We start from the raw sequence: 13,137 nt of genomic DNA on the forward strand, positions 1-13,137 counted from the left end.
AGAAAGAGAAAAAACCAGACTCCACGAAATAGAACTAGCCCGACTTCGCTTGGATGGAGAACTCAAGCTGGCAGAACAAAAAATAACCCTGGAACACTTACGGCTCAGGGAAGAGCGAGAAGACAAGCAAAGACAGAGAGAGCTAGAGGAAAAGAAAATAGAGTACGAACATGAGCGCAATCTCAAAGCACTGGAGATCCAGAAACAGAATAAAGACCTCGGGCTCCCCGAACGACCGACCCCGTCGGCCTCGACCGAACCCAAGGTTCACATCCCCAAAGATGTCATCCGGGAATACCACAAGAACGATGATATACAGCAGTGGTTTAAAGCCTATGAGGTGGCAATGACCTCCCACCGGATTCCCGAAGCGATTGGGGAGCCGGATTATGGGGGGAGGTTTGTCAACGAAGGGCGGGACGCCCTGCTGCAACTCCCGGACCAACTGATGACCTCCTACGACCACATGAAGGCCGCCCTCCTCACTCGATACGGGCTCACCCCTGAGATGTACCGCCAACGGTTCCGCGACTGCAAACGGATTCCGGGTACCACTTGGGTGGAGTACGTGAACTTTTTTAGCCGAGCCTTCGAGGGGTGGATCAAGGGCAACAAAGTAACCACCTACGAACAACTCTTTGACCTGATCGTATGGGAACACCTGTCGAACAACTGCTTCGTAGAGCTCCGGCAACACCTCCTGGACAGTAAGCTAACCGACCCTCGACAACTCGCCGTCGAAGCCGACCGGTGGGAAAGCACCCGAGTTGGCCGGAACGCACCCAGCGAATTATCCAGACCGTATCGCCCCCGAGGGGGAGGAGGAAGTCAGGGTCGGGGTAGAGACCCCGGCCCCTCGTCACCCCCCAGAAACCCCCCGACCCCGGTTGGCCGAGGAAGCCCTGCCGTCCGGGCCGGTTTCCGGGCCAACATTACGTGCCACAGGTGCCAGCGACCCGGCCACTACGCCAGCGATCCCAACTGCCCAAAGAATCCGAACACTTACCCCCCGCCAAGTTGCAGCGGCGGCCCTAGGGGAAGAACTAATCCCGGAAGACCAAGAAGAGTACGAGACCGACCCCTCGGAATGGGCACCCGCCGCCATGGCACTGGTCTGCTTAGGGGAGAGAGACATGATTCCGCGGGCCCCCCTTCCCGCCAATACACAGAAGTACGGACAATGGGTCAACATTAATGGCCGCCGGGCGGAAGCCCTCCGCGACACCGGGGCCAGTGTAACGGCGGTCCGACGCCACCTCGTCACTCCAGACCAAATCTTGCCGAACATTCTTTGCCCTGTCCGGTCAGCCGACAACTCTGAAAGCCTATGCCCCATGGCCTGCGTCCCCTTCGAGTGGGGAGGAGTAACAGGGATGTTAAAAGTAACTGTCCGCGATGATGCCCCCGTGGACTGCCTCCTAGGAAACGACCTTGAAAGCTCTCCCTGGGCAGCTGTCGAACGGAGGGAACACCTGGGGATGCTCGGCCTCCCCGAATGGGTCTGCGTCACGACCCGGTCCATGACCGCCCGCGCGGTCCCCAGCCCAGAAGAGCCCGAGTGGCCAGAACCTCCTCCCGCGCTCATCCCAGAGGAGGCCGCCCCAGAAGCCAGTCCATTGACCCAAACCGAAGAAGGATCCGCCCAGATTCGGGACGTCCCTGACCTGGCACAATGGCGGCAGGAGGGAGGCCCCACGCAGGACCAATTCCGGGCCGAACAGAAAACCTGTCCCTCTCTCGAAGGACTCCGGCAGCAAGCCCTGGCCCAGAGCACCGGGGATACCTCGGGGGCCCACTGGATCTACTGGGACCAAGACCTGCTCTACAGCGAGCAGAAAATTGCCGAACTAGGGGCCAGTCGGGTGCTGGTGGTGCCCCTTCGCGTCCGAGACTTCCTCCTGAACTTAGCCCACGATGTCCCCCTTGCCGGACACCTGGGGCAGGATAAAACCTACGACCGCCTGGTGACCCATTTTTTCTGGCCCCACATGCGGAAGGATGTCACCAACCACTGCAAGGCCTGCCCCACCTGCCAGGCCAGCGGAAAAAGTGGCCGAAAAATCAAAGCACCGTTACAACCCTTTCCTGTCGTCACCACCCCGTTTGAACGGGTGGGAATAGACATTGTGGGGCCCCTCGACCCTCGAACAGCCCAAGGACACCGGTTCATCCTGGTCCTGGTAGACCACGCCACCCGCTATCCCGAAGCCATCCCTCTTCGGACGGTGACGGCCCCCGTGGTGGGCCGGGCCCTGATGGGGATCTTCTCCCGGGTGGGGTTCCCCCGGGAGGTCGTCAGTGACAGGGGCACGAACTTTATCTCCAGATATATGAAGTCCCTCTGGCAACAATGCGGGGTCACATACAAATTCACGACCCCCTATCACCCGCAAGGAAACGGACTGGTCGAGAGATTCAACCGCACCCTCAAGGGGATGATTATGGGTCTAGAAGAACCCCTTCGACGCCAGTGGGACGTGCTACTCCCATGCCTCCTGTTTGCCTATCGGGAGGTCCCGCAGAAGTCCCTCGGCTTCAGCCCATTTGAACTCCTGTACGGGCACCCCGTCCGGGGCCCCCTCAGCCTAGTCAAGGAAGGTTGGGAGCAGCCTCCCCAGAAAACTCCCCCGGACATCTACAGGTACCTCCTGGCTCTCCGCAACCAGACCCGGCGGTTCCGAGACACCGCCAAAACCAACCTCGAGGCCAGTCAGGAGGACATGAAGAGGTGGTACGATCAGCACGCGTCCTCCATTGAGTTCGAACCGGGACAACAGGTCTGGGTGATGTCCCCGGTGGAACCATGTGCACTCCAAGACCGATGGTCCGGGCCCTTCAAGGTAATCGAACGCAAAGGGCCCGTCACCTATTTAATCGACATGGAGACTGCCCGGAACCCCCTACGGGTCCTCCATGCCAACAGACTAAAACCCCATTTTGTGCGATCCGAGCTCAGCCTCCTGATGGCTACCGATAATGGGACAGAAGAAGACTCCGAACCCCTTCCGGACTTACTGAGGGCCTTCGAGCAGGACGGCTCAGTGGAAGGGGTCCAGCTCTCCGAGGCCCTGTCCCCGGAGCAACGCCAAGACTGCCAAAGGCTCCTGAGACAGTTCGCCTCCCTGTTCTCCCTCACCCCCGGAGTCACCCCCTGGTGCCTCCACGATGTGGACACCGGGGACAGCCCTCCTATTCGGCACCGGGCGTACCGCGTACCAGACCGGGTACGAGCCTGCATCCAGACCGAGGTGTCCAAAATGCTGACCCTAGGAGTGATCGAACCCTCAGACAGCCCCTGGGCAAGCCCAGTCGTCCTGGTTCCCAAGGCAGCTGCCCCAGGCGTTGCCCCTGAGCTCCGGTTCTGCGTGGACTATCGTGGGCTGAATGCAGTTACCCGGACCGACGCTCATCCCATCCCCCGGGCCGACGAGTTAATTGACCGGATGGGGGCCGCCCGCTACCTGAGCATCTTCGACCTGACAGCGGGCTACTGGCAGATCGGCCTCACCCCTCGGGCCCAAGAACGATCCGCCTTCTCTACCCCAGACGGGCACTACCACTTTAAAGTCATGCCCTTCGGCATGAAAAACGCCCCGGCAACGTTCCAACGGCTGGTAAACCAGGTACTGGCGGGCCTGGAAGACTTCAGCGCCGCCTACCTGGACGACATTGCTGTGTACAGCCACCAGTGGATCGACCACCTCCGCCACCTGCGGGAGGTTCTGCACGCCCTCCGGCAAGCCAGGCTCACCATCAAGGCCAGCAAGTGCCAGGTTGGCCAAGGGTCCGTGACCTACCTGGGACACCAAGTGGGAAGCGGGCTGGTGGCCCCCCTCCAACTCAAGATTGCTGCCATCCAGGCCTGGCAGCCCCCTACGACCCAAACGGAGGTCCGGGCCTTCCTGGGGCTCACCGGATACTACCGGCGGTTCGTGAAGGACTATGGCAGCATCGTGGGGCCCCTCACAGAGCTCACCTCCAAGAAGAGCCCCAAAACAGTCAACTGGACCCCGGACTGCCAATCGGCCTTCGAGAGACTAAAGACCGCCATGTGCACGGCCCCCGTGCTCCAGGCTCCCGACTACAGCCGGGAGTTCATTGTGCAGACGGACGCCTCCGATCATGGTGTGGGGGCCGTCCTCTCCCAACTCAACGCCGAAGGGGTCGACCATCCGGTGGTCTTCATCAGCCGACGCCTCTTGCCCCGAGAACAGCGCTGGAGCACCATTGAGAGAGAGGCCTTCGCCGTAGTCTGGGCACTCAAGAAGCTCCGGCCATACCTCTTCGGCACCCACTTTCGGGTGCAAACAGACCACCGACCCCTGCAATGGCTGATGCAAATGCGGGGGGAGAACCCGAAGCTGTTGCGCTGGTCCATCTCCCTGCAGGGGATGGACTTCACGGTGGAACATCGTCCAGGCCAGGACCACGCCAACGCCGACGGCCTGTCACGCTTTTTCCGCCTCAGCGAGGAGAGTCCCCCGGAAGATGGCTGACTCTCCCCGCCTTCAGCTGGGGGGGACGCATGTTGGACAGGCCGCATGGTCGGGCTGCCCCCCTCCCCGCAATGGGACCGGGACCCTGGCTCTCCCTGCATCCCCAGCCAGAGTCCCCACACGACCAACCGAAGTACCCTGCAATCCCTCCACTACAAGACACCAGCTCCGGACCCAGCCGGGCCGGGTCACCATCCACACCACAACATCGACCCGGCCGCCATCTTGGGGCACTGCAGCACGAGGCCGCGTGGCCTCAGCTCGACCCTAACCTGGGCCCGGCCGGCCCCGACATCGAGGCACCAACCTCCCCCCAGGAAGCAGAGTGACCACTTGGCGGGTCAATGGGAGAAGGAATCGTCAACGGCTCTCCTCCGCCAGGTGTCGATCACCCCCGGCCGCCCTGAGCGCTGGCTCCACCCCCCTGCTGGGTGTCTGGACTCCCTCATCCCGGACCCCCCGGCCCCCCAGGCGCGAGGGTCCGGACATCAAAGGGGACCAGACCTATAACTGGGGCAGGGCCAGACCAGGACGGCAGTTGTATCCTGGAGTCGAGAGACCCGAGAAGAACTCATCCGTAACTGGCCTGCTGGCGCTGCCGCGGCCCTCTGCCTCGTGAAACCATCGTCTTGGCCTGCTGGCGCTGCCGCGGCCCTCTGCCTCGTGAAACCATCGTCTTGGCCTGCTGGCGCTGCCGCGGCCCTCTGCCTCGTGAAACCATCGTCTTGGCCTGCTGGCGCTGCCGCGGCCCTCTGCCTCGTGAAACCATCGTCTTGGCCTGCTGGCGCTGCCGCGGCCCTCTGCCTCGTAAAACCATCGTCTTGGCCTGCTGGCGCTGCCGCGGCCCTCTGCTTTGTGAGACTATCATCTTGGCCTGCTGGCGCTGCCGCGGCCCGATCCACAGACACTCCAGCTCGAGGATTGTGAGCTCGCCTCTTACCCCCACCGGTACCGATCCGGTACCAAGACTGTCCCGCTACCCCCTTTCCCTACAGAGACTAGAAGTGAGAGGACCCCCGGGTCCGAGACCTCCTGTATCGCTTATAACCTTGCCTTACGAACCTTATATAAAGCCTTGAACTCGACTTGGTGTGGTGCCTGTTTGTGGGGAGGGAGGTAACTTGTCTGTACGATCGCCGGAGACGGTCCCCCTCGGGGATCTCTCCCTCAGTGTCCGGCCGACCCTCAGGGTCCCCGTCTAACAGTTACGCTGTAAGTTTTGAACTTCACAGGTAAGCTGTCTCCTGTGTCCACATCATGGACACACCAATCTGTGACACCAGGAACCAGTAAGAACAGATCAGAAAACTGTCCCGGCAACTGGCGGCAGCCATTCTGTTGCTCATGTGTCAGGGTGGAAGAGAGGTAAACACCATCCACTGACCCATCTTGCTCTGTTGCAGACAGGAGGTCAGGAAGAGGCTCAGTCTCCTCCTCCATTCCAGCATCTGTTTCCAGAAGCATGCCCACTTCAGACCTCTCCAAGTGGGGCTTAAGGCGTTGATACGTAGGACCCTCAAGGGGTTCCTAGGAAACCGCAAGTCCACCAAGTAGGTAACTGGACTCTTGTGCTCCACAACCTCAAATGATCCGGTCCACTTATCCTGGAGTACGCAGGGCTCCACTGGGGCCATGACCCACACTTTCTGACCAGGCTGAAGCTCTACCAGAGTGGCATTCTGGTCATACCACCGCTTCATCTCCTCCTGGCTGGCTTCCATATTTGCCTTAGCGAGTTGCCTGAAATGCCTAATCTGGTTCCTGAAGGCCAGCATGAAGCTATGTACATCCTGGGGAGGTTTCCTGGGAGATTGCTCCCAGCCTTCCTTGACCAGACTCAGAGGTCCTCTGACCGGGTGTCCATAGAGAAGCTCAAAGGGACTGAACCCTAGAGATTTCTGGGGCACCTCACGGTATGCAAACAGTGGGCATGGTAAGAGGACATCCCACTTACGCCTCATGGGTTCCTCAAGACCCATTATCATGCCTTTCAGGGTTCGGTTAAACCTTTCAACCAACCCATTTCCTTGGAGGTGGTAAGGAGTGGTAAACTTGTAAGTTACCCCACACTCTTGCCACAGGGACTTCATATACTTAGAAATGAAGTTGGCTCCCCGATCAGATACTACCTCGCGAGGGAATCCCACTCGTGAGAAAATACCCATCAGTGCTTGTCCCACCACGGGGGCCGTCGCTGTCCTCAGAGGTATGGCTTCCAGCTACCGGGTGGCATGGTCCACCAAGACCAGGATGAACCTGTTGCCCATGGCTGTCTTGGGGTCCAGTGGCACCACAATGTCAATCCCCACCCACTCAAATGGAGTACTGACCACAGGGAATGGCTGGAGAGGAGCTTTATGCTTCCTCCCACTCTTTCCACTCGCCTGGCAAGTCTGACAGGTCCTGCAATGAGTGTCTGAACTCTTGCGCATTTGGGGACAATGAAAGTGGGTGACAAGCCTCTCAAAGGACTTGTCCTGCCCCAAATGTCCTGCCAATGGCACATCATGAGCCAGCCCTAGTAGGAAGGCTCTGAAGCTCTGGGGTACCACCAGCACACGGGCTGACCCAGGCTCAGCAACCTTAGGCTCACTATACAGGAGGCCATTCTCCCAGTAGATCCAATGTGATCTAGACTGATCACCTGCTGCCTGGCTTACAGCCTGTTGCCGCAAGCCCTCAAGAGAAGGGCATTCTTTCTGCTCCCGGCAGAATTCTTACCTGGAGGGCCCTCCTTCCTGTTGCCAATGGGTCAGCTCAGGCAGGTTCCCCAGCTGAGCTACCTGTTCCCCTGTAGGCTCCAGGGCATCCCCCTCAGGGTCTACCTCCTCCTGGGACGTGGGAACTTCGGGGGGTGGTTTCTCGTGCCCCCTGCCTCTTCTCTCTAAGGCAGGTTCCTGGGCCTCCCTCTCAGGCTCCAGTTTCTCTTGAGCACCCCTACTGGTTGCCATTGACCGGGTGGTCACGCACACCCAGTCAGGCAGACCCACCATCTTCAAATGAGTACTCTTCTCCACCTTTTCCCAAGGTTAGCTCTCTAAATCGTTCCCCAACAAACAGTCAACAGGCATGGCGGGCCTCACAGCTACCTGAAGAGTACCAGAGACCCCCCCACTCAAAGGGAACCTGAGCCATTCGACAATGGCTCTCTATGTTGTCGGCGGCAACAACTTGGCAAAATGCATGAGGGACCATCTGCTCTTGAGACACCAGATGACACCTGACAGTTGTCACACTAGCTCCTGTATCTCTAAGAGCCTCCACATTATGACCATTGATGGTCACCCACTGCCCATATTTCTTAGTGTTCCTGTGCAGTTGGGTCTCTGGGACCACCTCACAGTCTCTTAAAGAGACAATGGACATTTCTGCGGGACCCCACCCACTTGGACATCAATCTCCTCCCCAAAGGCTACACTTGACATCTGCCGGGGTGGAGTACCAGTGGGTGCTGTCTTTCCAAATAGGCAGCACCTGCGATCACTCGCCTTGTGACCCAGGTTCCCACATTTGTAACATTTCAGGGACCCCTATGGAACAGGACTACCTGTCGGGACCCCTTGTTTTCTCTCAGGGGGAGGCTAGGAACCTTTTCCTTGGTTCCCTTGGGGATTACTTTGGGGTCCTTTAGGGAGCTCCTTCTGTTCCCCCTTGTCCCCCCCACTCTTCTGCTGGGGACCCTGCCCACCCTTAGCTGAGTCTCCCATGTGACCCTTGTGGACCCGGGTGCTCACCCAGCGGTCCGCCTCTGCAAGCTTCCTAGGGTTAGTCAGCTTGCTATCAATCAGGTGCTGGCACAGCTCTGGAAAACAATTATCAGACAAGTGCTCCCATGCAATCAAATCAAAGAGACCTTGAAAATCATTAACTTTGCTGCCCTTTACCCAACCATCCAATGCTCTGCAAAAGAAAGTGACATAGTCAACCCAGGTACTGTTCTCTATCTTCTTACAAGACCTGTACCCTCTGCCTATAGAGTTCAGGGGTCAAACCATACCTAGACATTAATGCATCCTTCATGTGGCTGTATGAATTGTGGATTTCAGAAGCAAGTCTAACAGTGTGTCCCGCCCCTCACTAAGGAACCTTCCCCACAACCCCGCTCCCCAATCTCTCTCAGGGACCCGGTGGGAAGACATGGCTACCTCATAGGCTCTGAACCACTGCCCAATATCATCATTTTTATAAAACTCTTTCACCACATCTTTGGGAATATATACTCTAGCTTCCACAGGCACTGACGGTACGCTTCCACCAGAGGGAGTTACCTCTAAATTCTTGGTTTTAAATTCCAACTCCCCCAAAACCTTTTCATGCTCAAACAGTAATCTTGTTTCCTCTATGTCTAATCTCCTATTTTCTAACTCCAGTTGCCTGTTCACCATGAACTTGGCCATTTTGTGATACCTCCATTTCTCTCTGTCCTCCAATTCCTCTGGAGACAGACTCTTGCCAGAAGCACTGCTACCTGCGGGGGAAGGTGCCTTCCTTCCTCCTGAGCCCACTGGCCCTTCCAGCTGTACATCTGCATTGTCATCCCCTTCCTCAATCTTAGGGATTTTCCTTGCTTCTACCCGGGCCCTCAGCGCCTTGTAGAACTCTTCCTTTACTCTGAACCCAGAAGTGGAAACATTGAATCTCTTGCAGAAGTACTTAAGCTGCCTTACTTTGTAGCCTTCCAGCCTCTCCTCTTCCCACTCACAATCAATAGAGGCTATGGATTCTGCTCTCTCCATGAAAACTGAATCTGGCATCTTTCAAAAATAGGAAAATCCCCAAAAAGGAATCTACCAAAAAGTATGTGGTTGCGTTATGGTCTGCACTCACTAAGTAGTGTTCACCAATCACTGTACATGAGTCACAAATGCAAGTCCAGAATCTACACCGCTGACCACCAATGTTAGATTTGGGGGTCTCTAGTTGTCACAGGTAGGTACTTGTGACAATTAGGGACCGTTGCCTCTAGTCAGGGTAAGGGGGTACACTCCTAAAATAACCCCTGCTCACCCCCTTGGTAGCTTGGCACAAGCAGACAGGCTTATCTCAGAGGCATTGTGTAAAGCATTTGTGACCACATACAGTAATCTAGTGACAACACTACAAATGGACACCACACAAGGTTTATATGAAAAATAAGTATTCTTTATATAGACTTAACACAAGACCACAAACGACAGAAATCCACAACACTATACTTAAAATGGTAGTTTTAACTTATTTCAATTCAGTTCTTAAGATGCAACACTTTGCGTTAATGTACCTTACGATGCGTTGCGCTTCCACAACAAGCAACGTTGCAGCCATGGAAATGCGGCAAAGTTCTGGTGCAAAGAAATAAAGACGTGAAGATCTTCCAGATGCGGCACGCTTCTCCGATGATGCGAGAAGTCTCGGTTCGATGCATCAACTGCAGCGGCGACACCCTTGTTCAGCGATGCAACGGCAACAGCAACAGCCTCAGCTGCGGCAGTCTTCTCCGACGTTGCGAGAGGCTTCCGCACAATGCAACAACTACAGCGGCGACATTCAAGATGCGACGGCAACAGCTCCGACAGCGGCGCACTTCTCCGGGGGGTGCGAGGAGCTTTTCTCGATGCGGTGCAATACGACAGCTACAGCACTGACATTCACGATGCGACGGCAGCAGCAGCGATGGCGACATGCTTCCTCCTCATTGCTAGGAGCTTTTCTCTATGCGGTGTAATGCTACAGCGCCAACATTCAAGATGCGACGGCAGAAGCAGCGACGGCGACACACTCCTTCCTCGTTGAGTCGTGCTTCCAGCTCTTTGCTACACGCAGTCCCTCAGAACGCCCCAAAACAGCAGCAGGCACTTCCAAAGAACTCTGGGGAGCTGGGGGTTGAAGTCTGTTGTCCCTAATACTTCAGCAGGAGGCAAGCCCTTGGATATCCTTCACAAGTTGAAAGTAAAGTACACAGAGTTCTTTCTCCTCTCTTTGGCAGTCAGGCAACCACTGCAGGCCAATCCCCCATGCAGCACTTCAGCGTAGGGATAGTCTCTCCTCAGTTTCTTCAGGTTCCTCTACTCAGCAAAGGTTTCTTCCTGTAGTCCAAAAGTGATCTAATTTCTTGGGATCAAAGTCCCAATATTTATACCCCAAAATCCATCGTCCTCTGAGGGTAAAGGGGCCTTTGCCCAGTCCAAACCAGTTCTGGAGCACTCTGTTGACATGACTCCTTCTTTCCTTTCACAGTGCAGGGCAGAAACATCAGACGCCCCACAGGAGGTGGAGCCAGCACTGTGGGGGGAAAGCACAACTGTCATTGCATTCTGTGATTATTTGTATTCTCCTGTTGTGCCTTGTTGCCTTCTGTGCCCCTTGTTCCCCCGCATCGCCTCCCGTGTCCTGTCCCCCGTTTCCCCGGTTCCCTCTGTGCCTTCTCCCCGCCGCTGCGTCCCTGCGGCCCCGCCCCCGCCATTCCCATTCGCCACCCCACTCCCGCCTCCCAGCTGCTCCTCCCTCCCACAACCCCTCATATGGAGGCCGCGCAGCGGGCGCTGAAGGTGCGCCAAAGGCAAGCCCGTCTGTGCCCGTCCGCGCCTGGACCGCGCCCAGCGCCAGAACCCTTGGCCCCCACCGGAACTATGGAACTCGACTGAGATACGACTCCTCCACCCTCAGCGCACTCAACACCGGATGTCGACCCGCCTGCTACAGAGCAACCCCAAAGCAAACCCAGGGACCCTTCACCTGTCAAGCCTGCAAATTCACCTGCCTCCGAACCTGCAGACCTCCCACCGGACCTAACATCAACAACAACCACCTCAAGTGCATCCTCCTCAACACCCGCTCCATCCACAAGCACGCCATCCAACTCTGGGACCTCCTCGACAGAACAGCACCAGACGTCGCCTTCCTCGCGGAAACCTGGATGAACGCCTCCTCGGCCCCAGACATCGCCACAGCCATCCCGGACGGCTACAAGATCACCCGGAAGGACCGCGTCAACCAAACCGGAGGAGGAATCGCCATCATCTACAGGAACACCATCAACATCACGACCAACGACGAAGACACACTCTCTACCGCCGAACACCTGCACTTCCAGATTCACACCAACCCCAAGACCACCCTTGGAGGAACACTTATCTACAGACCCCCGGGCCCGCGCACACAATTCAGCGAAACCATCGCTGACTTCATCAGCCCACACGCCCTAGCCTCACCAGAATACATCCTCCTAGGGGACCTGAACTTCCACCTGGAGAAAAACAACGACAACAACACCACCACCCTGCTTAACAACCACGCCAACCTCGGACTCAAGCAACTGGTGAACACCCCCACCCACCTAGCTGGCCACATGCTCGACCCCATCTTCTCCGCCAGCAACCACGTCTCCTTCAGCCACTCCACCGGGCTACACTGGACCGACCACAGATGCATCCACTTCACCTTCATAAACACCACATCCCACCTCCGCGCGCAACAAATCCCCCGCAGATGCTGGAGCAAAATCACCACAGACCAGCTCCTCTCACTGAGCCAGAACCCGCCAGCCGACACCGTGGACACCAACAACGCAGCCCACAACCTCGCACAGTGGATCACCAATTGCGCCGATGACCTCGCTCCACTGAGGAACCACCCAGGCGAGTCCTGCAACAGGAAATCCTCATGGTTCACCGACGCCCTCAAAAACACAAAGAAATCCTGCCGAACCCTTGAAAAAACCTGGCGCCACGATCAGACTACCGAAAACATGACTGCCCTCAAGAACACCACTCGCGACCCCCACCAGCTGATCCGCACCACCAAAAGGGCATAGTTCAAAGAGCGGCTAGACAGCAACACCCACAACAGCAAGGAACTCTTCAGCATCGTCAAAGAGCTCTCCAACACCAGCGCCAGCAACAGCGACATCACTCCATCACAAGACCTCTGCAACTCCCTCGCCACGTTCGTCCACAGTAAAATCACAGACATACACAACAGCTTCTGACCCCAGACACCGCCTCCAGTCACCGAACCACCAACCCCCACCACCATCCTCTGCACCTGGACCCCCATCAGCACTTAAAACACCACCCACATCATGAACATTATCCACTCTGGCTCCCCCCCTGACCCTTGCCCCCATCACATCTTCAACAAAGCCGACATCATCATCTCACCCCATCTCCGGAACATCATAAACAACTCCTTCACATCAGCCACCTTCCCTGAGAGCTGGAAGTACGCAGAAATCAACGCCCTTCTGAAGAAACCAACAGCAGACCCCAAAGACCTCAAGAACTTCCATCCCATCTTTCTTCTTCCCTTCCCAGCTAAAGTCATCGAGAAGACCATCAATAAACAGCTGACTGCTTTCCTCGAGGCAAACAACTCGCTCGACCCGTCCCAGTCCGGATTTCGAGCCAACCACAGCACCGAGACCGCCCTCATCGCAGCCGCTGACGACATCAGGACCCTGATGGACAACGGAGAAACAACCGCTCTCATTCTCCTAGACCTCTCGGCTGCCTTCGACAGCGTTTGCCACCGCACCATGATAACCCGCCTCTTCAACACAGGGATCCAAGGAAAGGCCCTGGACTGGATCACCTCGTTCCTCTCCGACAGAACCCAGAGAGTCCGCCTACCTCCTTTCCGCTCAGCAGCTACTGAGATCATCTGT

Source organism: Lissotriton helveticus, chromosome 3_2, assembly GCF_964261635.1.
Source record: "Lissotriton helveticus chromosome 3_2, aLisHel1.1, whole genome shotgun sequence".
NCBI lineage: Eukaryota > Metazoa > Chordata > Amphibia > Caudata > Salamandridae > Lissotriton > Lissotriton helveticus.